Here is a 25,398-nt window from a genome sequence, read left to right on the forward strand (position 1 = left end):
TGGATAAAAAAAAGTGGCATATATACACAATGAAATTTTACTCAGCATTAAAAGAGAATAAAATCATGGCATTTGCAGGTAAGTGGATGGCACTGGAGAAGATAATGCTAAGTGAAGTTAGCCAATCCCCACCGCCCCCCCCCAAAAAAAAATGCTGAATGTTTTCTCTGCTATAAAGAGGCTGACTTATAGTGGGGTAGGGAGTGGGAGCATGGGAGGATTAGATGAATTCTAGATAGAGAAAAGGAGTGGGAGGGAAAGAGAGTGGGCAGGGAATTAGCAAGGATGGTAGAATGCGATGGACATCATTATCCAAAGTACATGTAGGAAGACTTGAATTGGGTGTAAAAATACTTTATATAAGAGATATGAAAAATTGTGAACATATGTGTCATAGAATTGTAATGCAAAAAAAAATGTACATGTATAAAGACATGAAATAGCATGAACATACTTTATTTACAAGGATATGGAAAATTGTGCTCTATATGTGTAATAAATATTGTAATGCATTCCGCTGTTGTGTATTTTTTAAAAAAGCCTCTCAGTCTATCATATTTTGTTATGGCAATATGAGTGGCCTACAATAAGCCCTAAGAAAATCAACTCAATTATAATTAAATACGATACTCTAATTAGAATTAAATTTGATGCCAAATAGAATTTTAATGAAATCTGTATGTTCGTAAGTAATATTTACTGAGTTTTTTTTACAGCTATGTCACTTTATAAAGATATGATATGAATCTCAAAACAAATATGTGGAGAAAGGAATTATTTTACTTACAATTTGGAAATAAATGTGTTAGACTGTCTCACAAAGAGGGTAAGAAATTGACCTGTTCTGTTTGAATCTTTTATATGCACATTCTATTATTTCACACATTTAGAAACTATAAGTACTCAATTTGCTTAGAAATCTTCCAACTTCAGAAAAAAATGAGGGAAAAACCACAATGATCCTTTTTTATCCTGCTTCAACTTCCTGTTTATGCTCCCATGTCAGATTCAGCACTGGCTACCAGGAAGAAGAAAGAGAACCCTGGAGACCAGTCAGTCTACAATATGAAATGAAGGATGAGATAATGCTCTGAAGAACAGCCATTACATCAAGCCCATAGGATCTACTGACAGGTGCTTATATGTCTCTTTCGTTTTCATTTTCTCTTAAATTTCTGAACAATGACAACTTTGCATAGTGCACATTTCTACGATGTTGATGGGGGTGGGTTCCTTATGAGTATCTGATCTGCTAGGGAAGGCAGTTACTGCAACTCACAACTGCAAACCATCAGAAGTCAAGTGCTTCCGTGTTTGTTTTGGGAATTAACTAATGTTACAGGCCTTTCTGAAAGATTACCTCCTATGGCAATATTAGTTTTCTAAAATGATAACAGTTTTTAAGTTCTGTACTTTTTTATTGTTCTGGTTAAGAATTACTTTATCAATTTATTGAGAAAAAAAGAAAAGCTTGGAATATCATTTAATTGCCATTCTTTTTAGCAAATCAAAAATACATACATCTTTCAGATACTATTTGACCTTGAACTAAATATAAACCTATCTAAATGACATGATTATTTTTGTATATAAGTAAATATTTTATATTAAAAGTAGTCATTTCAAAATATCACAAACTGGGTGTTTTAAATAACAGCATTCATTGTCTCACAGATTTGCAGTCCATAGTCTGAAATTAAGTTGTCCTCAGACTTGGTTTCTTCTGAGTGCCACAGGGAAAGGATCTGTTCTAGGCCTCTCTAGTTGGATTACAGTTCCAGATTCATGTAGTGTTCTATCTGCATGTGAGTCTGTATTCAAATTTCCTCTTTTTATACTGATCTCATCTTAGCTTTATATTTGCTATAAGGACCATGTCTCCAAATAGGATCAATTTTCATGTCCTGAGGGTTAGGACGTCAATATATGAATTTTCAAGGGGACACAATTCAATATGCAATACTAGTACCTAAATCAGCTTTCTGCATGATATGTGTTTTGTTATTGCTTATTTAGTAACAAGGCATTTATACTTTGGAAAATAGGAAATGCTGTCTAATATAGCAATGCTAGTAGGAATTATGAGAAAAAGTCTTCCAAATGCAATATATTGAAGAATCAAAATCCATGAAAAATAGTCACTATCTGAATAAATGACTTAAAACAGCAAAATCAAAGCCTACAAGAAATTAACTTTTCTTATTTTGACTTTGAACACATAATATAACAGTGAAGAATGAAAAAAGGAAGGAAAATTTCTGAGAACGTTGAGAATTTCCCTAATATGAAATAGGTGACTTTTTTCTAACAAAATTATATAAATTAGGCAGAATTTCCTTCTGATTATTCATCTTCAGCTGGAAATGTGGTTCTTATAATTACCATTTTGAGGCAAAAAATTAAGGCATTGATTTTAATGTTCTCAGATGATTGGATTTATTAGCATGAAGTTTTCATGTTTGTACTTTATTATAAAAATAAATGTAAACCTAAATGTTCCCAATTTTTTTCACTTTGTTAAAATGTCACTAAAAAGTGACATGCTGGTAGCAGAAATTTTGCTAGTACTTGATTTTTGGTTATTTTTTAAATTTTGAAGAGACAAAGTTCCATTATGTTGCCTAAATGGGCCTTGAACTTATGATTCTTTTGCCCCAGCCTCCTAAGAAGCTAAAATAACAGGAATCTTTCACCACAGCTGTGACTTAAAGACTGGACCAGAAAAATTGTAGAGGAGGAAGTTTATTTGGAGGCTCATGGTCAGAGGTCTCCTTCAATATACGTCTGGCTCCATTACTCGGGGTCCCAGGTGAGGCAGAACATCATGTTAGAAGACAGTGGCAAAGGGATGCAGCTCACCTGATGATTGGAAAGCAAGGAGAGGAACTCCACTCTGTAGATGCAAAATATACATCCCATAGCACGCCCCCAATTAACCATTTCCTCCAGCCACGCTGCCTCACCAGCTTCCAGTCACCACTCAGTTAATCCTATCAGGGATTAATTCTCCAATGAGTTTAGGCTATAAACCTGATCATTTCTCCTCCAAACTTTGTATTTTAGATGGGGAACATCCCATCTAAACCATAGCAACAAGCATGTGATACCAGGTCTAAATACTCTTGAAGATTTAATAGAAGTAATTCCTATCTGTGGATATTTGCGTATCAAAATTACATTAATAATAGTATTTTTTTCCTTGATTCACTATAGTCCATATCCAGTCTCAACTTTCATCATTTATTCCAGAAATGTTTATTTAATATCTCTTATGTTCTAGATATTTTTTATGGATTCTAGGAACATAACAGTAAACAATATAGTTATTATTGCCTTGGCTTACCATGGGGGTGACAGACAATAAGCAAATAGCTCTGAATTAAATTGCTCATAGGAAGCTATTGTGTACAATGGATAAAAATGAAGCTAGGGATGGGATGAAGAGAACTGTTAAGTAAAGGAAGAATTTATACTTTCAAATGGGTTCTCAGGGAAGTCCACTTTGAGGCATTTAAACAAAACCTTGAAAGGTCCGAAAGCACAAATTATCTGGCCATCTGAGGAAGAGTGTCAGACAGATGTCCATCTGGTGTAAAGGCCCTGAGGCAAGGGATCAGCATGGAGGCTAGTGTGTTTGGAGTTAAGTAGACTAGAAGAGAAGGGAGATAAATGATGAGAGCAAAGAGTAAATGGACAGAATGGGGAAGTAAGTATAGAAAAATTTAAATGTTGTATAAGATAAAGGAATTTCTAAGTCTTCTAGAGAGAATGTACTAAAAATATAAGCTTCCTTCCCCAACTATCAGGATAGACCTAACCTATCCTCTTCTACCACATTAGGCTAACAATTTCCAAAACCTATTCCTAAGCAACATAACTACAGAAAGCTTTGCATCAAGAGTGCAGAGTTAGGAGAGTCGATTTCCTTAGATTTTGTCACTGGACTAATTAGTTGGCTGCAAAGAATTGCATGCTTATCATTGCCATTATGATTGGCAGGAACTATGCCCCTAAATTCTGGAGTTTGAACTTATTTGTAGAAATATAAAACTGTAGTTTTGTAGCTTGTAGATCAACTCTGGTACAATAAACTGATCAAAAGGACATTTAAGACAAAATAAGACAAAGTGAAGAAAAATAAGATACATTGAACACATATTTAGTATACTATACAGTTTATTTCACAGATTTGTTATATTTTTCATTTTCTCTTCATAATTGTGTTCTATATTTGTGTTCTTTAAAATTTCAGAGTAAAAAGCCCTTCAGGCACTGTTAAAAATTACTTCCACCATTTTAAACTATTGGATAATTGCCATCACAGTGCTATTTGGGAAACTTTTGTAGAATAGTTTGTGATTAAGGACATGTTGGTTCATGCTTGCCTGCTAGTGGTTACAAAGACACATCTCATGATCTAAAAGATAAAACCTTATTTGCCAGATTTGTATCTTAAAAATGTTTGTAAATGGAAATTCAAATCTATGGAAATGGAATTTCCTATCATCAGGAGGCATTTTCAGAGACGTTATTAATTTTGAAGGCATGGGATTCTATAGGGATGCTTCCTTTCTCCAATATTGTTGAACCAATAAATTGACTCAGGACAATTTTTATTGGGTGGGCATTATGCTAATAATGAGAGCAGAATTACTTTCCCCAAATTGAGAAATAAGTCTGTAGTGAGTGGTTGAGCCAATTATAATAGAAAAGACCAAGTATAATGTCTCATTATATTGTATATGTACTACTTACTAAATTCAGCCTCTTTTAATCCTGTTAGTTGAAAAAAAAATTCTGCCATTAGGCAATTTATTTGTTATATCTAGTCAACATTTTTATTGAAACACAAGTTAAATGGAAAGAGAGTGCCTTTTCAGCAAGATTTTAATGTAGTTCTTGCTGTGGAAGAATGAAAACCACACACTTTACCTGCTACTGAGTACAATTAAAGTATAATTAGAATCAAATGGATTTGCTAAAGCATTTAATGATGAATAACATTTAATTCTGGGCACTGTAAAAGGTATCCTATTGATATGCTTGATTTGAGTAGTCAAATGAACACACATTAATATGAGGTAATATTTAAGGATTGTTATCCAAATCACTGAATCATATGATGGCTTCGAGACTGATAGCAAATATCTGCATAATCTTTTTACTTATACTTCTATGATTTATGAAGGAAACATTTTTCCTAGAGTTGAAACAAATATAATCTACCACAGGATACATTTGGTTTTATGGCAAAAACCTGCTTTCTAATGATAGGATAAAAATGCTTATTAAAATCATTTAACATCTTCTTTATAGGGAGTCCAAAGTTACTTATGTTTTGTTCATTATCTTTTGTTATAAATTGTGAAAATCAGCTAATCCCTAGGGACAAATGAAAATCCAAATAAAATACATATAAACCAGACACTGCAGGTTTGCAATATTAAGTGTGAGATGTTGAACAAGCCATAATATTTGCTGACATTTTTCACTTGTTAATAAATTGAAAGGGCTAATTTTTATGCTCATGAGCATGGGACCTACAATGGAGTTCAAAGAAATAATGTATTTGGAGAATCTCCTCCTTCAATTTGATTTATTTGTCTTTTATTGGTGTTTTAGTCAGCTATTTCACTGCTGTGACCAAAAGACCTGACAAGAACAATTTTAGAGGAGGAAAAAATTATTTGGGGGCTCACAGTTTCAGAGGTCTCACTTCGTAGATGGCCAACTCCATTGCTTAGAGCCCAAGGTAAGGCAGGACATTCTGGAGGATAGATGTGATGGAGAAAAGCAACTAGGAGTATGACAACAGGAAGAAGAGAGAATTCCATTATCCTCCAACAAAATATATACCCCAAAGGCATGCCCACAATGATTTACTCCACCAGCAACACCCTACCTGCCTATAGCTACAATCAGTTAATCCTCATCAGTAGATCAATGCACTGACTAGGTTAAAGTTGTCATAACCCAAACTTTTCACCTCTAAACTTTCTTACATTGTCTTACACATGAGGTTTTGGGGGAGACCTCATATCTAATCCATAACAATTTCTATTTCTACTATCAGATTCAGAGTCATAGATATGATACAATCTATGTATAAGGTGATTTGTGTGAAAATAAAACTCTTGTAAATGGAATACAGTCATTTGATTAGCAACTAGACATAAGAAGATCCAAGTAGTGAGCCAAGGAATATCAATGTTAAATGGCCAGAAATTAGAGTCCATCAAGAGATGTTTTGAAAAGCAGGGAAACTAGATATCTATTCTATTTTTTCCTAGCCATAGTAGCAATTACAGTAGTACCCGCATATCCACAAGGAATACATTTTAGGAACCCAGTGGATGCCTGAAACTACAGGCATGGAGTATAGAGCCCTATATTATAGTATGGTTTTATCCTACAAATACACACATACACAAATTTAATGCATTTTCCATTTCAATGAAATACTTATGGTATGACCATAACTTTGTATCTCAAAGTGTGACAGTAAAATTCACATGAACTTTACAATTTCACAGTTTTTTTTTCCTTATCTTAGATTTTAGAAACCTCGGCTTATGCTCTCTTTTCTTTTCTTATTAAGTCAAGAATGTTCACCTTTCACTTAAAGGAAACGCTTTGCAGTTTCTCTGTGACATATTCTAATTGCCAGCATTATGGCTCTTGTGGTTTGAGATCCATCATTAGATTAAATAAGGGTTACTTGAACACCAGTATTGTGATACCCTGACAATTGATCTAGTAACTGAGACAGCAACTAAATAACTAATAATCAAGTACATAAACTATGGGAAGCCAAACTATGGATAAAGGGGGGCTAGTATTGTAGAAAAAGGTTTCTTTTAGCCACTTTAAAAAAATATTTGTGGTTCTGTATTAACAAATTATGGTTTGACTTTTTTAGATATTTACTCTAAAAATACAGTCAGTGTGTGTAATAAGGAAGGCATCATAATGGCATCCAAATAATACACAAGACTTTTGATTCACACAATATGACCTAGATATGACTTCCCTGCTCCTTCCCATTAAGTACAGATATAAATCATGGACACAATATAGGAGACAACTAAATGAACTTTTTGAAGCCTATGATTAGGAAGGTAGGAATGGCTAAGGACCCTGGACTAGAGTGACAACAGAGCAGCAAGTGCCTTCTAACTCAACAGAGTAAAGCAACTCAGGCTCAGCCTTTCCTGACCTCCATCTAGAAAGATAAAGCAACTCAGGCTTGATCCTCCCTGGATCAAATAGGAGTCCTGTCAACAGCACCAGGTGAGCCTGACAACATCAGCAAAGAGCATCACCCAGAAGATATACTGAGAATAAGCTGTCAGCAGCCTCTCCAAGACAGGGACTTCTTGGAGTGAAGATGCAGGTGACCAGGGAGCATAACTGGATACATTTTACCAAAAGCAAGCCTCCAGCACAGACTCATTATTTTCTTGTGAGTCTGAGCACATCCTCTTCATCCAAAGACACCAGGCAACTATAGAATATATATTTTTTTCTGATTGTTTTTTCCACTTACTTTATTTGGCGATTCATCTAAATTTTTCAATATACCAATGCTTTACTCTTTTTCAGGGTAACTTTATGTATATTACTTCCAAATTGGAAACAAACTCAAATTTTCTTCAATGGATAAATGGTTAAAGAAACTGTTGGTACACCCATATCATGGAAAACTACCAGGCAATAAAAAGGAGTAGACCATTGATACATTTAACAATTGGGATGAGTCTCCAGATAATTAAAGTAAGTGGAAAAGACAATCACAAAGATTATGTATTCTACAATTGAATTTTTTAAAGCATTCCTGAAATGAAAAACTTGAAGAAATGGAGAATAGTGGCTGTCAGGACAAGGGACAGTGTGTTCATGAGGGTGGTAAGTAGAGAGGGAAGGGCAGAAAGGAAGTAAGCCTGAGTGAAAGGAAAATAAAATGGGTTCCTGTGGTCTGGGATGGTGGTGTATCTTGATTATGGTGCAAATTCATGGCTAAATGTTTGGTAACATTCAAACAAATAAATGTATGCAAAAGGAGCATAACAAAAATTGGGGCAAGCTAAATATGTCTGGTGTATTGTATTAATGTTAATGTCCTGGTTGTGATATCATACTATCGTTTTGTGAAGTGTTATCATTTGCACAACTGTATAGACAGTACATGAAATCACTTTGTATTTATTATTAAAGTTGCATATGAATCTATAGTTTTCTCAAGAAAAAGTATTTAATTAAAAAATATCAGCTTCAAGGAAATTATGTTATAAAAAGACATAAGAAATGAATAAGCCAGTCACGGTAGTGCACACCTGTAATCCCAGGGGTTTGGGAGGCTGAAACAGAAGGACAGTTGAGTTCAAAGCCAGCTCAGCAACAGCAAGGCGCTAAGCAACTCAGTGAGACCCTGTAGGCCTGGGGATATGACTCAGCAGTGAACATCCTGAGTTCAATCTCCAGTACAGCCCCTCCAAAAAGAGATAAATAATACTGTATTTATAAAATCTATAAAATACTATATCTATACAATCTATCCGTAAAGGAAGATGATGCATATATAATTAAGAATGAGAAAGTGATATAAAAGTGTTATGAGAGAAAAAATTCTTTTTATTCATGTCAATTGAGTAATGGTCTTTGAATTTGGGAGAATTTTGTCAATTGGAAAAGAACAGAAGTCCAGAAAGAGGAAAACATTAACAAAATTATAGTAAGAATATAATAAAGTATATTTTATTTCAGCTAAAGTGAATATTACAGATGAAGAACTAATGAATGTTGAAACTGAAGGGGGAAGAAAATATTAAAATTCAGGATTCATCTTTTGTAATGTAGATAACATATAGCTGTTGAACAATCTTGGGTATGTGACTGATATAATTTCCACAATATTTTAAGGTTTCCCAGACATAAACATGAAGGAAAAAAATAAGAATATATGTGGGGGTACTTGGAACATGAACTATAAAAGTGTAAAAGTTATGGCAAAGTTCACTAATATACAATGATTCTTTGAAAGGAAGAAACAGGAAAGATGCATATGAGAGCTATTGTGAGTGAATCTGATCCAAAAGGAGTTTGTATTCAGAGGAAGCAGATATCCAGGTCTCACAATGATTCTGTGGCTTTCAATCTTAGTGGATATTGCAAGTACTATTAGAAACAGTTAAAATATTTTATTGTAGGGGAATGGAGTTATGGGGCAGGGGAGAAAAAATGATAAGCTTGCTTTTAGTTGTGCACTGGGGTAACTTCAGTATTTCTGGCAAGCATTGTATTACATAGGGATTTCAGCTGTGGTGGTGTTGACATATGGGCCAGATTAGGTTTTCTTGGTAGTGAAATGCATCCATCAGAATGTGTGTGGCCTTAATCCAGTGGTTATCAATAGTGTGTTTCTGCTAGTTGGCCAGTTTTAAAAATTATTTCTGATATTGCCAAATATATAGATATATATAGAAATCTTCTGAGGTGAAAATTCCTTTTCCCTCCCATTTATCCTATCTGGAGTTTGTCTGATCCTCCCAGGATCCCCCACAACCCCATTGTGAATCAGAAACTTTATATCAATGAAAAACCTTCGGCATTTGGCTTTTTGGGATTAGCTAACTTCACTTAGCATTATATTCTCCAACTCCATCTATTTACCTGCAAATGATTTTATTATCTTTTAATGATGAATAGTATTGCATTGTGTATATAAACCACGTTTTCTTTTTCCATTCAAAATCTACTGAATGACATTTAGTTTGGCTACACTGTTTAGCTATTGTGAATTGTGCTGCTGCAAACATTGATGTGGCTATGTCCCTGTAGCATGCTGTGTTTAAGTCCTTTGGGTATAGACCTCGGACTGGGATAGCTGAGTCAAAAGGCGGTTCCATTCCCAGTTTTCCAAGGAATCACAATACTGCTTTTCATATTGGCTATACCAATTTCACCAATTTGCAGTCCCACCAGCAATGTCTGAGTGTGCCTTTTTCACCATATCCTCTCCAACACTTACTATCCTCTGTATTCTTAATAGCTGCAATTCTGACTGGAGTGAAATGAAATCTTAGAGTACTTTCGATTTGCGTATCTGTAACTGTTAGAGATGTTGAACATTTTTTCATATATTTGTTGATTGATTGTATATCATCTTCTGAGAATTGTCTGTTCAGTTCCTTTACCCATTTATTGATTGGGTTATTTGGGTTTTTTTTTTTTTGGTGTTAAGATTTTCTAGTTTTTTATATATCCCAGAGATTATAGTTCTATCTGATTGATGTGGGAGTGGTAAAACTTTGCTCCCAAAATGTAGGCTCTCCGATTAGACAGACAAAAGAAATTAAAGGCATAAAAATAGGAAAAGAAGAACTTAAATTATCACTATTTGCAGATGACATGATTCTTTACCTAGCAGACCCAAAAGGGTCTACAAAGAAACTATTAGAGCTAATAAATGAATTCAGCAAAGTGGCCGGATATAAGATCAACACGCATAAATCAAAGGCATTCCTGTATATCAGCGACAAATCCTCTGAAACGGAAATGAGGACAACTACTCCATTCACAATATCCCCCCAAAAAATAAAATACTTGGGAATCAACCTAACAAATGAGGTGAAAGACTTATACAATGAAAACTACAGAACCCTAAAGAAAGATATAGAAGAAGACCTTAGAAGATGGAAAAATATACCCTGTTCATGGATAGGCAGAACTAACATCATCAAAATGGCGATATTACCAAAAGTTCTCTATAAGTTCAATGCAATGCCAAACAAAATCCCAACAGCATTTCTTGTAGAAATAGATAAAACAATCATGAAATTCATATGGAATAATAAAAGACCCAGAATAGCAAAAACAATCCTAAGCAGGAAGTGTGAATCAGGCGGGATAGCGATACCAGACTTCAAACTATACTACAGAGCAATAGTAACAAAAACAGCATGGTACTGGTACCAAAACAGGCAGGTGGACCAATGGTACAGAATAGAGGACACAGAAACTAATCCACAAAACTACAATTATCTTATATTTGATAAAGGGGCTAAAAGCATGCAATGGAGGAAGGATAGCATCTTCAACAAATGGTGCTGGGAAAACTGGAAATCCATTTGCATCAAAATGAAACTGAATCCCTTTCTCTCGCCATGCACAAAAGTTAACTCAAAATGGATCAAGGAGCTCGATATCAAATCAGAGACACGGCGTCTGATAGAAGAAAAAGTTGGCTATGATCTACATACCGTGGGGTCGGGCTCCAAATTCCTCAATAGGACACCCATAGCGCAAGAGTTAACAACTAGAATTAACAAATGGGACTTACTCAAACTAAAAAGTTTTTTCTCAGCAAAAGAAACAATAAGAGAGGTAAATAGGGAGCCTACATCCTGGGAACAAATCTTTACTCCTCACACTTCAGATAGAGCCCTAATAACCAGAATATAAAAAGAACTCAAAAAATTAGACAAAAAGACAACAAATAACCCAATCAACAATTGGGCCAAGGACCTGAACAGACACTTCTCAGAGGAGGACATACAATCAATCAATAAGTACATAAAAAAATGCTCAACATCGCTAGCAGTCAGAGAAATGCAAATCAAAACCACCCTAAGATTCCATCTCACTCCAGTAAGATTGGCAGCCATTATGAAGTCAAATAACAACAAGTGCTGGCGAGGATGTGGGAAAAGGGTACACTGGTTCATTGTTGGTGGGACTGCAAATTGGTGCAGCCAATGTGGAAAGCAGTATGGAGATTTCTTGGAAAGCTGGGAATGGAACCACCATTTGACCCAGCTATTCCCCTTCTCGGTCTATTCCCCAAAGACCTAATAAGAGCATGCTACAGGGACACTGCTACATCGATGTTCATAGCAGCACAATGCACGATAGCAAGATTGTGGAACCAACCTAGATGCCCTTCAATACATGAATGGATAAAAAAAATGTGGCATTTATACACAATGGAGTATTACTCTGCATTAAGAAATGACAAAATCATAGAATTTGGAGGGAAATGGATGGCATTAGAGCAGATTATGCTAAGTGAACTAGCCAATCCTTAAAAAACAAATGCCAAATGACTTCCTTGATATAAGGGGAGTAACTAAGGACAGAGTAGAGACTAAGAGCTAGAGAAGAAGATTAACATTAATAGGGATGAGAGGGGGGAGGGAAAGGGAGAGAGAAGGGAAAATGCATGGAAAGGGAAGGTGATCCTCAGGGTTATACAAAATTACATACAAGAGGAAGTGAGGGGTAAGGGAAGAATAATACAAGTGGAAGAAATGTTTTACAGTAGAGGGGGTTGAGAGAGAAGAGGGGAGGGGAGGGGGATAGTAGAGGTTAGGATAGAGAGCAGAATTCATCAGACACTAGAATGGCAATTTGTAAATCAATGGAAATGTAATTGATGTAACTGATGTGATTCAGCAATCTGTATACGGGGTAAAAATGGGAGTTCATAACCCTTTTGAATCAAACTGTGAAATATGATATATCAAGTTAGATGTAATGTTTTGAACGACCAACAATAAAAAAATAAAAAATAAATAAATGAAATAAAATGTTGAAATTTTATTTTCAGGAAAAAAAAATGTAGGCTCTCTCTTTTCCTCACTGATTTTTTTTTTTTTGCTGATAAGAAGTTTTTAGTTTGAAATCATCCCATTTATTGATTCTTGATTTTAATTCTTGTGCTATAGGACTCTTATTAAGGAAGTTGGGGCCTAATCTGAAATGATTGAGATATGGGCCTACTTTTTCTTCTATTAGGTGCACTGTCTCTGGTTAATTCCTAGGTCCTTGATCCACTCTGAGTTGAGTTTTGTGCATGGTGAGAGATAGGGGTTTAATTTCATTTTGTTGCATATGGATTTCCAGTTTTTCCAGCACCATTGGTTGAAGAGGCTATTTTTTCTCCAATGCATGTTTTTGGCGCCTTCGTGAAATATAAGATAATTATAATTTTGTGGGTTAGTCTCTGTGTTCTCTATTCTGTACCATTGGTCTACCAGTCTGTTTTGGTGACAATACATTACTGTTCTTGTTTCTATAGCTCTCTAGTACAGTTTAAGTTCTGGTATAGGGATGCCACCTGCTTCACTTTTCTTGCTACAGATTGCTTAAGCTATTCTGGGTCTCTTATTTTTCCAGATGAATTTCATGACTGCTTTTTCTATTTCTATGAAGAATGTCATTGGGATTTTGATTGGAACTGCATTAAATCTGTATTTGGCTTTTGTTAATATGGTCATTTTGACAATATTAATTCTGCCTATTAAAGAACAAGGGAGATCTTTCCATCTTCTCAGGTCTTCTTTAATTTCTTTCTTTAGCATTTTGTTGTAGAGGTCTTTCACGTCTTTTGTTAACTTGATTCCCAAGATTTGTTTTTTGTTTTGTTTTGTTTTGTTTTGGTTTGGTTTTGAGGCTATTTTAAATTGGGTAGTTTTCTGGTTTCCCTTTCAGAGGATTTGTCACTGATGTATAGAAACACCTTTGATTTATAGGTGTTGATTTTATATCCTGCTAATTTGCTGAATTCATTTACTAGTTCTAGAAGTTTTCTGGTGGAATTTTTTGGATCTTCTATGTATAGAATCATATTATCATCAAATAGTGCTAACTGAAGTTCTTCTTTTACTATCCATATCCCTTTAAATTATTTCATCTGTCTAATTGCTTTGACTAGTGTTTGAAGAACTATGATAAATAGAAGTTGTGAAAGAAGGCATCCCCATCTTGTTCCAGTTTTTAGAGGATAGCTTTCAATTTTTCTCCATTTAGAATGATGTTGGTCTGGGGCTTAGAATAGATAGCCTTTACAGTGTTGAGATGTGTTCCTTTTATCCCTAGGTTTTCTAGCATTTTAAACATGAAACTGTGCTGTATTTTGTCAAATGTTTTTTTGTGCATCTATTGAGATGATCATATGATTCTTATCTTTAAAGCTATTGATGTGATGAATTACATTTATTGATTTCCTAATGTTGAAACAACTTTGCTTCCCTGGGGTGAACACTACTTGATCATGGTGCATTATCTTTTTGATACGTTTTTGTATTTGTTGTGCCTGAATTTTATTGAGAATTTTTGCATCTGTGTTCATTAGAGATATTGGTCTGAAGTTTTCTTTCCTTCACATGTCTTTGCCTGGTTTTGGAATCAGGGTGATATTGGCCTCATAGAATGGGTTTAGAAGTGTTCCCTCTTTTTCTATATCATGAAATAATTTTAAGAATATTGGTATTAGTTCCTGTTTAGAGGTCTTTTAGAACTCAGCTGTGTATACATCTGGTCCTGGGCTTCTCTTGGTTGGTAAGCTTCTGATGGCATCTTCTATTTCATTGCTTGAAATTGATCTGTTTAAATTGTGTATATCATCCTGATTCAATTTGGGCAAATCATATAACTCTAGAAATTTGTTGATGCCTTTGATACTTTTTCTATTTTATTGGAGTACAAGCTTTCAAAATAATTTCTAATTATCTTCTGTATTTCTGTAGTTTGGTCTTTCTGTGCTTTCTCATATTTCATGAATGTTCTGTTGCAGTTTCTTACTATTTCACTGGTCTACATTCTTTTCCAGATTATATATTTTGTCTTTATCTTCTGAGGTCCTGTCTTCCAAGTGGTCTACTCTATTGGTGATGCTTTCAATTGAACTTTTAATTTGGTTTATTTTTTCTTTAATTTCAAGGATTTCTGTTTGTTTGTTTGTTTGTTTGTTTTAGAATCTCTATCTCTCTATTCAAGTAATATTTTGCTTCCTGTATTTGCTCATGTAGCTCTTTATCAAAACAACATTTTACTGCCTGTATTTGATCTCTTATATCACCTTATATCATATCTTATATCATTTTAATTTTCAAAACATTCTAATTATGTACAGCCTGAGCACCTTTTCTGCAATTTCTTCTGCTGTGCTGGCCATGGATTCTAATAATGTAGTATCTTGATGTGTTTAGGATATTTTCTACCCTTGTCTTTTCATGTTGTTCATGTGTCTTCCATTCAGTCACTGAGGATGCAAGGTTTTACCATTTTTCCTTATAGGCTTATAGTGCCCTTGCAGAGTTCTAATACCTCTCCTTTGAGGGGAAAGACAATGTTAACAGATCCCAATACAAAGAATGTATAACCTTAAATCATGCTATTAATACATTTACAGGTTGATCACAATATACAGAAATGGTGAATTCAATTATTATCTACAATATAAACAGTAGGTTTGCAAAGAGTTTACAGCTTCTGATGGTGGAGAAAGAACCAGGGGTGAGATGGAGGATGATATGTTGAGGGGGGAGAAGGTGAGGATATACAATTATTATACTTAGGAAGTGTGAAAGAGAAATCTAAAGAAATAAGGTTAGTAGTAGGAGAATAAAGAGGAAGTAATTTTGGGTCAACAAGTAAGTTGGAAGACAGTAGAGTACAGAAAAAACACATTAATATTAAGAAAAGCAAAAAAATGTAAAAAAAATAGGAGAAAAAAGAATATTCCACATAACTGTAATATACTATTCAGACATTCCAGGCCTCAGTATCCTAATTCATGCAAAGTATTTGGTTTCACATATATTGGGGATATTAGGGTGGGAGATAGAGAGGTAGAAGAAGGAAAAAAAAAAACTCAAAGAAAGAAACAAGGCTTGTTTTTGGTTGGAGATCAGTATCTTTCCCGTTTCTCTTCTCATCCAATAGGTGGGGTTGTCTATTGTTAGCTGGTGTCTCCACTCTCAGGCTAGTGAAGGTTATCAGGGTGGGAGCTTTGATCCTGGGTAGAGGACACCTGGAAGTGGGGTATGGCACCTGCTGGACCCTGATGGGAGATTGCACCTCAAGGATCTCCTTTGGGGCCTGCTCATGTGATTTGGGCACCTGGTCTTATCTCCTTATCTCACCTCAGACCTCACAGTTCCTGGTGTCTTCATCAGTCACTAAACTGTTCTCACTCATCCTCTCCCTCTCTACTTCCTAATCAGCAACGTTTCTCTCCAGAAGTCTGTGGGTTATGCTCTGGGGGAGAGATGGTTTGTATTGGACAGTCACTGTGCCGAGTTACCAGCTGCCAGGGAGAGGGGGGTGTTAGAAACTATGGGAACCTGGCAAGCTGGTGTTCCAAATTGGGAGTTGCCTTAACTAAAGATGTTGACAAAGGTGACCCGAGATGAAGGTGGCTGCTTTCAGCAATGGTATGTGGGGTTGGGTGGGGGGAGCCAGGTGATGGTGTTCTATGATGTGTTCAGAGATGAGCCCTATAGTGTGCAGTGTTGTGGTAGTCAGCTGCCTTCAGAGATTGTGCACTGCCCCAGGGGACTATGGCAGTGGCTGCAGAATCCTAAGGCGGAGGCAACAGGGGGAGCCTCACATTGGTAGATGGGGATCCCCATGGCAGCCGGAGTTCCTACACGTGGGTAGGGGCTGGGTGTCCTGCATGGGAGTGGCATCCCATATCTCTGCTCATGTGGTGGGCAGGAGTCCTACCACAGGTGCTGATGCTGGTGGTTCAGCTGGGGCATCCGGGCCTCCTGCATGGGTGAGCAGTAGGGAGTCCTGCTGTAAGGATGAGGCCTACAGTGATGCGTGGGCACAGCCGCCATGATTCCTGCATGGGAGTAGCTGTGGGGGGTCCTCTATCACTCCCAGAGAAGCAGTATTGCTCCTACTTGAGTCCCAGATCATAGAGCGACACAAAATGCTGTCTCCCTCTGGCCTACCATCTTGGATCCCCCAAGAAGTATATTCTTAAGGTAGTTTAAATATTTGTATTTTAGACAGTCCATAAGATAAAGGAAGAAACTTAATGATACAATGTACATACTATTTATACTCCAATTTCTTATTTTCTGCTTGTAGTGCTGGGCATGAACCCAGAGGCCTTGTGCATATTAGGCAAGTGCTCTACAATTGAGGCAAACCCCCAGGCCATAACCTATGCTTTAACAAAAAATTATACTCTGTCCATAACTTCTTTATACTTTCTATTAGTTATTTTGGAGGGAAATTGTTGTTTCTCCCCTAAAGATAGCGTGTTGTAAATTCATATGATTTGTATTGTCATAGATTTGAAGTTATTTATAATTCTTTGATCATAAAATAGGAAGATAAATTTCTAAAAAAATAAAAGTTTATACAACCCATTCAAGAGAAGAAGGAAGAGAGAAGAAGTATCTGGGTTGAAAGTTAACCCCTTGTCCACCCTCAGTGACCTATGTTCTCCAGCAAGGTCCCACTTCCCAGTAGCCCATTCAGCCATCATTTGATTAATTCACTGATGACTTCAGGTCTCTTCAGATGTAAGCACTTCCCAGAAGCCCCACCTCTGAGCACAGGAGTCTTTGGGGGAATATTCTAGATCCAAACCCTAGTAAGCCCTAACACTTCAACAACAACAAATGATGGGGGAAGGAGGAGCATTGTTTCAAATTAAGTGCTCCCCTCAAAGTTACATGGTATAAATTAGTATATTAGTCACTCTAAGAAATCTTCTAACGAAGTGATCTTTATTCTTGTTCATCCTTGTGTGTCCGATATTTTACATATAACGCTCAGATTCTGATGCACCGGTGTTTCTTTTCACAAATACATGGTACCTAGTTTCTTCATGTACTCTTTACATAAATATAGTGCTGTCTCTTCTGGTGTTCTGCAGTTATTGCATGCTCTGTAAATGTCACTAATGAATGATTCTTCCATGACACCTAAAAGCAGTAATCAAATGCACTCACTGTTTTGTATTTTAATGTATGTGATTATATTTCTTCAATAGACCATGACTTTTTCAGTGGAAGAGTCATCACTTATTACCATTTTTATGCCACCCTACCACAAAAAGCATGTGGCAGAATATCAGTCAGCCATAAATATGCTGACAGCTGCAAAGCAGTACTCCAAACCACCTCCATTTCACCTAGAAAGAGCCTTTATCTATCTTTTCTTTTCTTTTCAGTAGAAGAGAAGATTTGTAGATAGAGACATGCATCTTCTTTCTACACAAGGAGATGACTAATGGCATTCAGAACATTCAGAATTACATTAGTAAATGGTTGTGAAGATAGCACAAAAGTACGAGTTTGTTTTCTCATTGTCAGGGCCTCAACATATTGCTCAATAAATCCTGTCTGTAATTACTATCCCATTATTATTATTCTTTCAGAGGTACTTCTGCTGTTTACATTGATATTTACAGTGAACAGAACTCTCTCTCCTACGAAAACAACCTGGTTGAAACAAAAGTCATCTAATATGACAGAATTTGAGGTCTTGTTTCTTGAAACTAAACAAGAAAAGCCAGGTGCATTGGCTCTGACCTGTAATCCCAGCCACATGGAAGGTTGAGACAAGAGAATCCAAAGTTCAAGGCCATCCTTGAACTTAGTGAGGGCTTAAGCAACTTAGCAAGACCCTGTTTCAAAATAAAAATATAAAAAGAGCTTAGGATGTGAATCTGATAAAGTGCCCTTAGGTTTAATCCCTAGTACAAAAAATAAATAAATAAATAAACTATACCAGAGTCATTTGGAATTTCAATTTCATAAAACTGTGTGAACACACCTAAAATCTTCTACAAAAGAGAAAGCCTCAGATGAAACACTTAGATGCCTGAGCACAAAGTCATTTCAATGATTTCTATTTTCTTCTCATTTAATGAAATATTCAAACAAGAATGCAAAGTGTTAATCTAGAAAAAAATGACTAATAAATTTCACTTCTAAGAGATTTAAAAATTAATGAAGTTACTATAACAATATCCATATAGCTATGAATATGATTTCAGAGGTTATGAACTATACACACTTAAAACTGATGATTATGTATAATTAACTATTTTAAAAATATACACTTTTTTGTTCATTAGAACCATGTTTTTACATTTGCAGCTTTCATATTACTTTAGTTGCAGTTTCATATTTATTTCTGTAAACACATTTCAAGTAGTGGGTGGAAATTAAGGCAGCCAGATGGCTAAGTGAACTAAGTGATGGAATGGAATCTCAGACACAAGCTTTGCTTCTCTTCCACAAACCCTCAAATCTAGGAGGATGCTCTGTTTTATTGGCTTCCATTAGGAAACTGTTCAAGTTCAGAAATTCTCCATGACATAATTTTAGTTATTTAATAAATACCATAAATTTGTGTCCAACCTATATTTTGACAAAAAAAAGCATGAATCATAGATCTACATGTAGGTAGCCCAGAATTATCACAGACCTCATTAAACACATCTATCTACATGTTTCAAATTGTTCTTCAATTCAGAAGGAAAAAAATGATGTCAACCTGCACAGGTGCAAAAACAGTTGGTAGCACCACATTGACAAATTAGCAGGCCAAAAAGGGAAGGACCAATAAAGTAAAGATATGGGTTTTTTGAAAGTCGTTTTCATTAAAGAGTAATGAGAACAGACAATGAAAGAGGCAGTTTCCATATACCAGATTCCATAGGAGACACACAGAATGTCTTTCAAGTTCAATGTCATGGCTCTAATCCTACTTCAGTGCACACTATGGGAAAGTCTTAGGTTTTTTCTGGGCTTGTTTTCTCTTTTATAAAGCAGCTGTAATAATGCTTGATTCAGAAGATTGGTGTAAGACTTTAATGAGAAAACTTATTTGATTGAGCAGAGACACAATTCATCAGAATACAAATCAATAGATTTATTTGCATCTTAGATACTGTGCTAAATGGTAGAACACAGTGTTTGTCCTTAGTAAAGTGTTTTCTGGGTTTTAACTGGGCTAACATCTCCAAGAAGAAAAATAGTTTCCAGCCTTTAATGCAGGCAGATGTGGTCATGTGACAACACTTTGCTAATAAGATATTTGAAAAGTGTTGTGTACTGATTTTGTTTATCTTGTTTTAAAGGAGAGTGATAACTTTTGTTTGTCTCTTGTTCCATCTGATTCTTGAAATGTGGATGTGATAACTAAAACTCAAACAGCCATCTTGCACCACGAGGTATATTTTGTGCACTGAGGGGGACAGAAGAGGGAGATAAAAAAGAATCTTGGTTCCTGCAAATTTTGTGATGACATCCAATCAGAATGAGATCTATAGCATAAAATTGTTCTGTAACATAAAAGAAAATATACACTATCATTTTAAGTGTTCTGGGTTTTCTCCCACTACTGCTAAATGCCACTTTATCTGATGCAATCAGACAAGAGGGCCCTGTCCTCATAAAGCTTACATTCTACTGAAGAGAGAAAAAGAGGTGGAATACTTCAGCTTGCCTGTTTCCACTGCCCAGATCCTTGTGTGACCTTGTCACCTATATTGAATCCTGGGCTGCTTATTTATTAAAAATGCATTCTTCAAAATCCATTATAAGACCTAGTGAACATAAAACTTTCAAAACAGCATCTCTGAGAAATTGAATTACTCAGAGTCAGTCTTAGACACTGTACAACCCAAGTCTCTGCTGCCTTCCTTGGATCTCTGAGTTAGTAGGATTGTAGCAGCTCATCCCATGCCAGGTATATTGCCTGTTAAATGGGATATGGACATATGGTATGGAGACACAGGTTGCACTGAAGTCTATGAAACCCTTGGTTTTGGATCAGACTGTGAAATTTATGTGTATTCTATTAAGAAGTTTAAAAAGGTGGCAGAAGTTAGTATGTTGATAAGCAATGTAATCTAGCAATATAACCAAGTATAGATACTGTGAAATGGGAAAGGGGTGTAGTTGCAGAAAGATTTCATCATAATGTAATGTGATCAATTTAAGTATCTCTTCCTTCTGACATTCAAGAGCCAACCTTCCAAGCCAGCTTAACGAAGAAAACAACTAAATGAAAAGCACTACTTGACATTGCAGATAGTTGCTCTAGCTAACTTCCAGGAAATCAGTACCTAATAAATCTTGGACAGGATAAAGAAAGAATCAAAGACTGTGATCTTTCAATATGGGTAGAGAACAAAAACACCAGTAGAATACTATAAACTGAAGGAGGGGAAAGTAATCACAAAATGCACTTAAGAACTTATACTGAAAGTTTTAATAGAGATGCAAACTTTGTCCTCAAACTTGATCCTCCTGCCTCAGCCTTCCAAGTTTCTGGGATGATAGTTGTGCACCTCTGTGGCCAGCTCAATGACTTAATTTCAGATTTTCAATATGCTTGCTTCTCCAACTTGATTTTGTGATTCTTCTTCACTCTCTTCCATCCTAGCCTTCTCTGAGTTCCTCTAATAAGAAAAAGTCATTTTCAACCTAGACATCTACATACTCCATCCATAACTGTTTTTCTCTTACTCTTTGCTCTAATTGCATTTCCTCATTGAAACTCACCTCTCTTCCTCCCTCTTCCTATTTATTTCTTATTTGCTTTTATTGCATGCATTTCAGATTTTTCCCTTCTCATGGATCCTGGCTTTTTTTTTTTTTCTTTTCTAATTTGATGGTCTATTTTCTCAGCACTGCTTTCTCAAGACCTAGTCTGGTGTCCAGCCAGTTGTGGCTACTTAGTGATGTTGATTGAATAAGTGAACAAATAATAACTCCTTGTATTTTCCCTTTGCTTACTTTGCCTGAAAGCATAGGTTTTAAACCATAAAAATATTAACTTTATGATGATAAAGCAAATGTATTTGGTACACATTGATAAAACTTGTAAAACAAAATGTTAATTGTATTTCTACTGGATGATTTGGCCATTGTGAAAAAATTGTAAGGCATACAGTCTTCCCTTGGTTTCTGTGGGGTACCGGTTGCAGGAGCTTCAGATACCAAAATCTGTAGATGCTCAAGTCTATTCTAAAAATAGGAATAGTGAAAAATTTATTTCATATACACTATATACATCCTTCTGTACATTTTAAATCATCTCTAGATTATGTATAATATCTAATTCTTTGTAAATAGTTTTTATATAATTTTGTGTAAGGAATGATAAGAGAAAAGGTCTGTACATTTTCAGTATGTTCAGAATCTTTTTCCCCAAATATTCTCCATCTGTGATTGGTTAAATTCACAGATGCAGAACCTGTGCATTGGGGGGCCCATCAGTCAGTATCTTTGCTGAAGAAACTAATAGTACAACAGATATTTTTTCTTAAAACAGTGCTAATTTGTAACATTTATTTCTGAAAAGAACATTAATATTATTTTTAACAAATGCCTACAAGGCAGCCTGTTTATAGTTTGAAACTAGCACAGTTTACTTTCAGGATACTAAAGTAAATGATTTTTTTTTTCTTGTTTGACTTAGAATAAACATGTAGGCAGATAAGTGGAATAATATTGTGAAAATAATCCCCTATCAAAATGAATATGATATTCTCATACTCTATGTATGGAATGATTATTATGCAAATTAGATGAATATTTCTAGTAATTAAGCAAATTAAAAGCAGATTCAAGGAAAATGTAATTGGTTGACAAGTATTAAGAACTCAAAATGAACATGTGATATTTATAATTTTTCTTCAATATTCATGCCAAGAAATTAGTAAATAGATACATCCCTAATTTTAAAGCAGTTAGGAACTGATATTTAATAAAATATATTGCACTAAATGTGTATACTTTAGATAATTGTTTAGCTGTCATATTAACTTTTAGTCATTATACAATATGACTTTTAAAATTACTAAATATAAGGCACAATTTGTGGGTCAAGAAGTACTTAACTACAAATTCAATGTTTAATTAACAGTAAAATATTTTATTAGCCTTAAATAGAAAGTAATATTGGCAAATACATTCTTTCTATGCTATAGTGTATACTGGATAAGGGTACTATAAATAAAGATGATGAGTCCCTGAACTGTAAAATTAGTAGGCTATGCATTTGGCAAATATAAAATAATTCATAAGATAATCAAAAACTATAACTTGCTTTTACCAAATATTTGCTAGAATGCATACCACAGGATGTCTTGGTATCAGTAGCTACCCACCTAAGAACAAATAGGCGGAGACATTTCATACAACTAAGGAAAGCCTTCTCAGAAAGAAGACATCATCAACAAAATCTGCAGAGTAATTCTAAGTTGAAAATTAAGAGAGTTGGAAACTTTTTTTTTAATCAGGGTGATCAATGTAACCCAAAAAATGTATTCTAAGAATTATTTCTTAGGGAAGTCTTCTTATAATGATATAATCTGACATTATATGAAATTCTTTAAATCAGGATAATGGAATCATCTAGAGAATTAGTTATTCCAAGAAATTACTGCATAACCAGAAATGTTTGGGTAATGCCCTTTCAAGTTTCTCTTAAAAGATGGTGACTCATGCTAACAGCATGATGGAAAGTGGTAAGTTTTGTACCATAATGTCTTTGGAAAGCAGTAAGTCCTCTGGCATACTTACCAACATGCTTTGTTTTGATGATAATGAGAACATTATAAGCCATTTGAGTCTTTTGTCTAAAAATTCCCACCAGAGGCTCTTTCAAGTCACTGTGGTTTTCAGTGCCTGATTCCTGCGGGAGCCTCGTCTGGTTTTGCTGTGCCATCAGCTGTTACTCATGCTTGCTAGGGCTTGTGTGCCATTCGTGGGAACTTTCTCAACCTTGTGAGAGATCCACTCACTTTAGGTGATCTTCCTTGGGGGCATCGTTGTGATCAGCTTTTCAACTTGACACTCTTAGAAATTCTGAGCACGGTGACAGAAGTTAACTTGCCTTGCCCCAACCTGAACAGAAGTAAAATAGAATAACTGGCACATGGTAATGATATGAAAGGCCACATTAATTGAAGAGCATGAGCTATCATTACACCCTTTGGAATTTTTCAGAAGGACAATAATGTTCCATCAGGAAAATTATAGGGTAGAGTTTTGATTGAAATGACAAAATTCAGCCTTAAATACCAAACCATAATGAACAACTGGCTTGAGGAAGGAATGCCTTTTTCTTAAACATGTCATTGTCCTGCATTAGAATAAGAACGTATACACAGAAAAACATTTCAGTAACTTTTTCTTACCTACGGGAAATATGTCCAGCAGAGTTTATGATTTCATAAGTAAACATGGAGAAGAGCCAAGAGTACACTTTGAAGAACTGCTGAAGAATCCAGAAGAAAATGACCTTAATTCTGAGCCTAAGGTCTCAAGAATCACCAGAAGTTAACCATGTAATTACAACAATAGAAAACCAAAAACCCAAAGTACAAACACACATACACACACACACACACACACACACACACACTATTTACTCCATATTCTCAGAATGGTTTAGAGCTGTGAAAACTTCAATATTAGGAAGATATGTCTTGTAAATCTCTTTTAGATGAGTAATCATAAATAATTACATAATTATGCTCTTATTATAAAGTGTCTTCTACTTTTTTTTTTCAAACTTTTCTATCCTAATTTGAAGCTTGAATTTTGAATAACCTTTATTCAATTCAAACTTTCTGAGGAATCCTTTACAGGATTGTTCAGGTGTATTTTAAATCAGGAGATAAAAGAATTGACCTAATTTCAGATACCTGCTTTGCATCTTTAAACTTCAAATTGGTGGGTTTCAGAAAATGAAAACTCAAGATATGATATTGTGCCATGTTGAATTCTTTGAACTGAAGTAGAACCAAGATCTCTCTGAGTTTCTGCAGCACCACACTCCAAATTTCTCACTGCTCTGTCACTCTCAAAACACTGGAAGGCACTTTCTCTGAAGTTCCCTTGACCTAAAGGACAGCTCCTTTAGAAGATTAATTTATAGAAAAGCTAGAGGTAACACCACACTCAGAGCTCAGTGAACCTTGTTTTAGGTTGTCATCTGTTCTTTGAGCCCATTCAACTCCCCTTTCTAAAAATCGCTTACTATTCTGGAATTGCTTATAGTCTCCACTTTCCCCTCTCTTATGAAGAGGGTATTTAAGCTTAAATCATCTGGCCCTTCTTTGAGTTTCATACTTTGTATGGATTTCAACTGCTTCTTGCATGTTAATAAATTTGTATGCTTTTTCTTCTGTTAATCTATCCATCGTCAGTTAATTTTGTAGATTTAAATTGCAAATCTTCAGAGAGTGGAATAAAAAGTTCTTCTGCCATTAGTTAAATAAATTTATAAATCTGTTATGTTATTTGAATTCCATTGTTCCTTGTGAACTGCACAGCTAATGAAATTTATGTGTTGGAAATCATAGATAGGTCAGTAAAAGAAAAAGCAAAGAAAAAGATAACACACACATGAATCCATCAGCTAATCGTAAGGAAGGAAACAAATGAAGGAAATTTTAAAAAAGGAGAGGCAGCCCAGTGGTAACACAGGTTTATTCAGGACAAATCTGTGGAGGCGAAACCTATGGGCACTGGAACTGGTCTTCTGCTTACAGTTTGGGGTAGATATAGGAGAGTGAGAGAGGGGGAAATTTTTGCAGTTAGGCCATTGCTAGGAGAATGTCAGGGAAGGGTC

The sequence above is a fragment of the Urocitellus parryii genome, chromosome 10 (assembly GCF_045843805.1).
Source record: "Urocitellus parryii isolate mUroPar1 chromosome 10, mUroPar1.hap1, whole genome shotgun sequence".
NCBI lineage: Eukaryota > Metazoa > Chordata > Mammalia > Rodentia > Sciuridae > Urocitellus > Urocitellus parryii.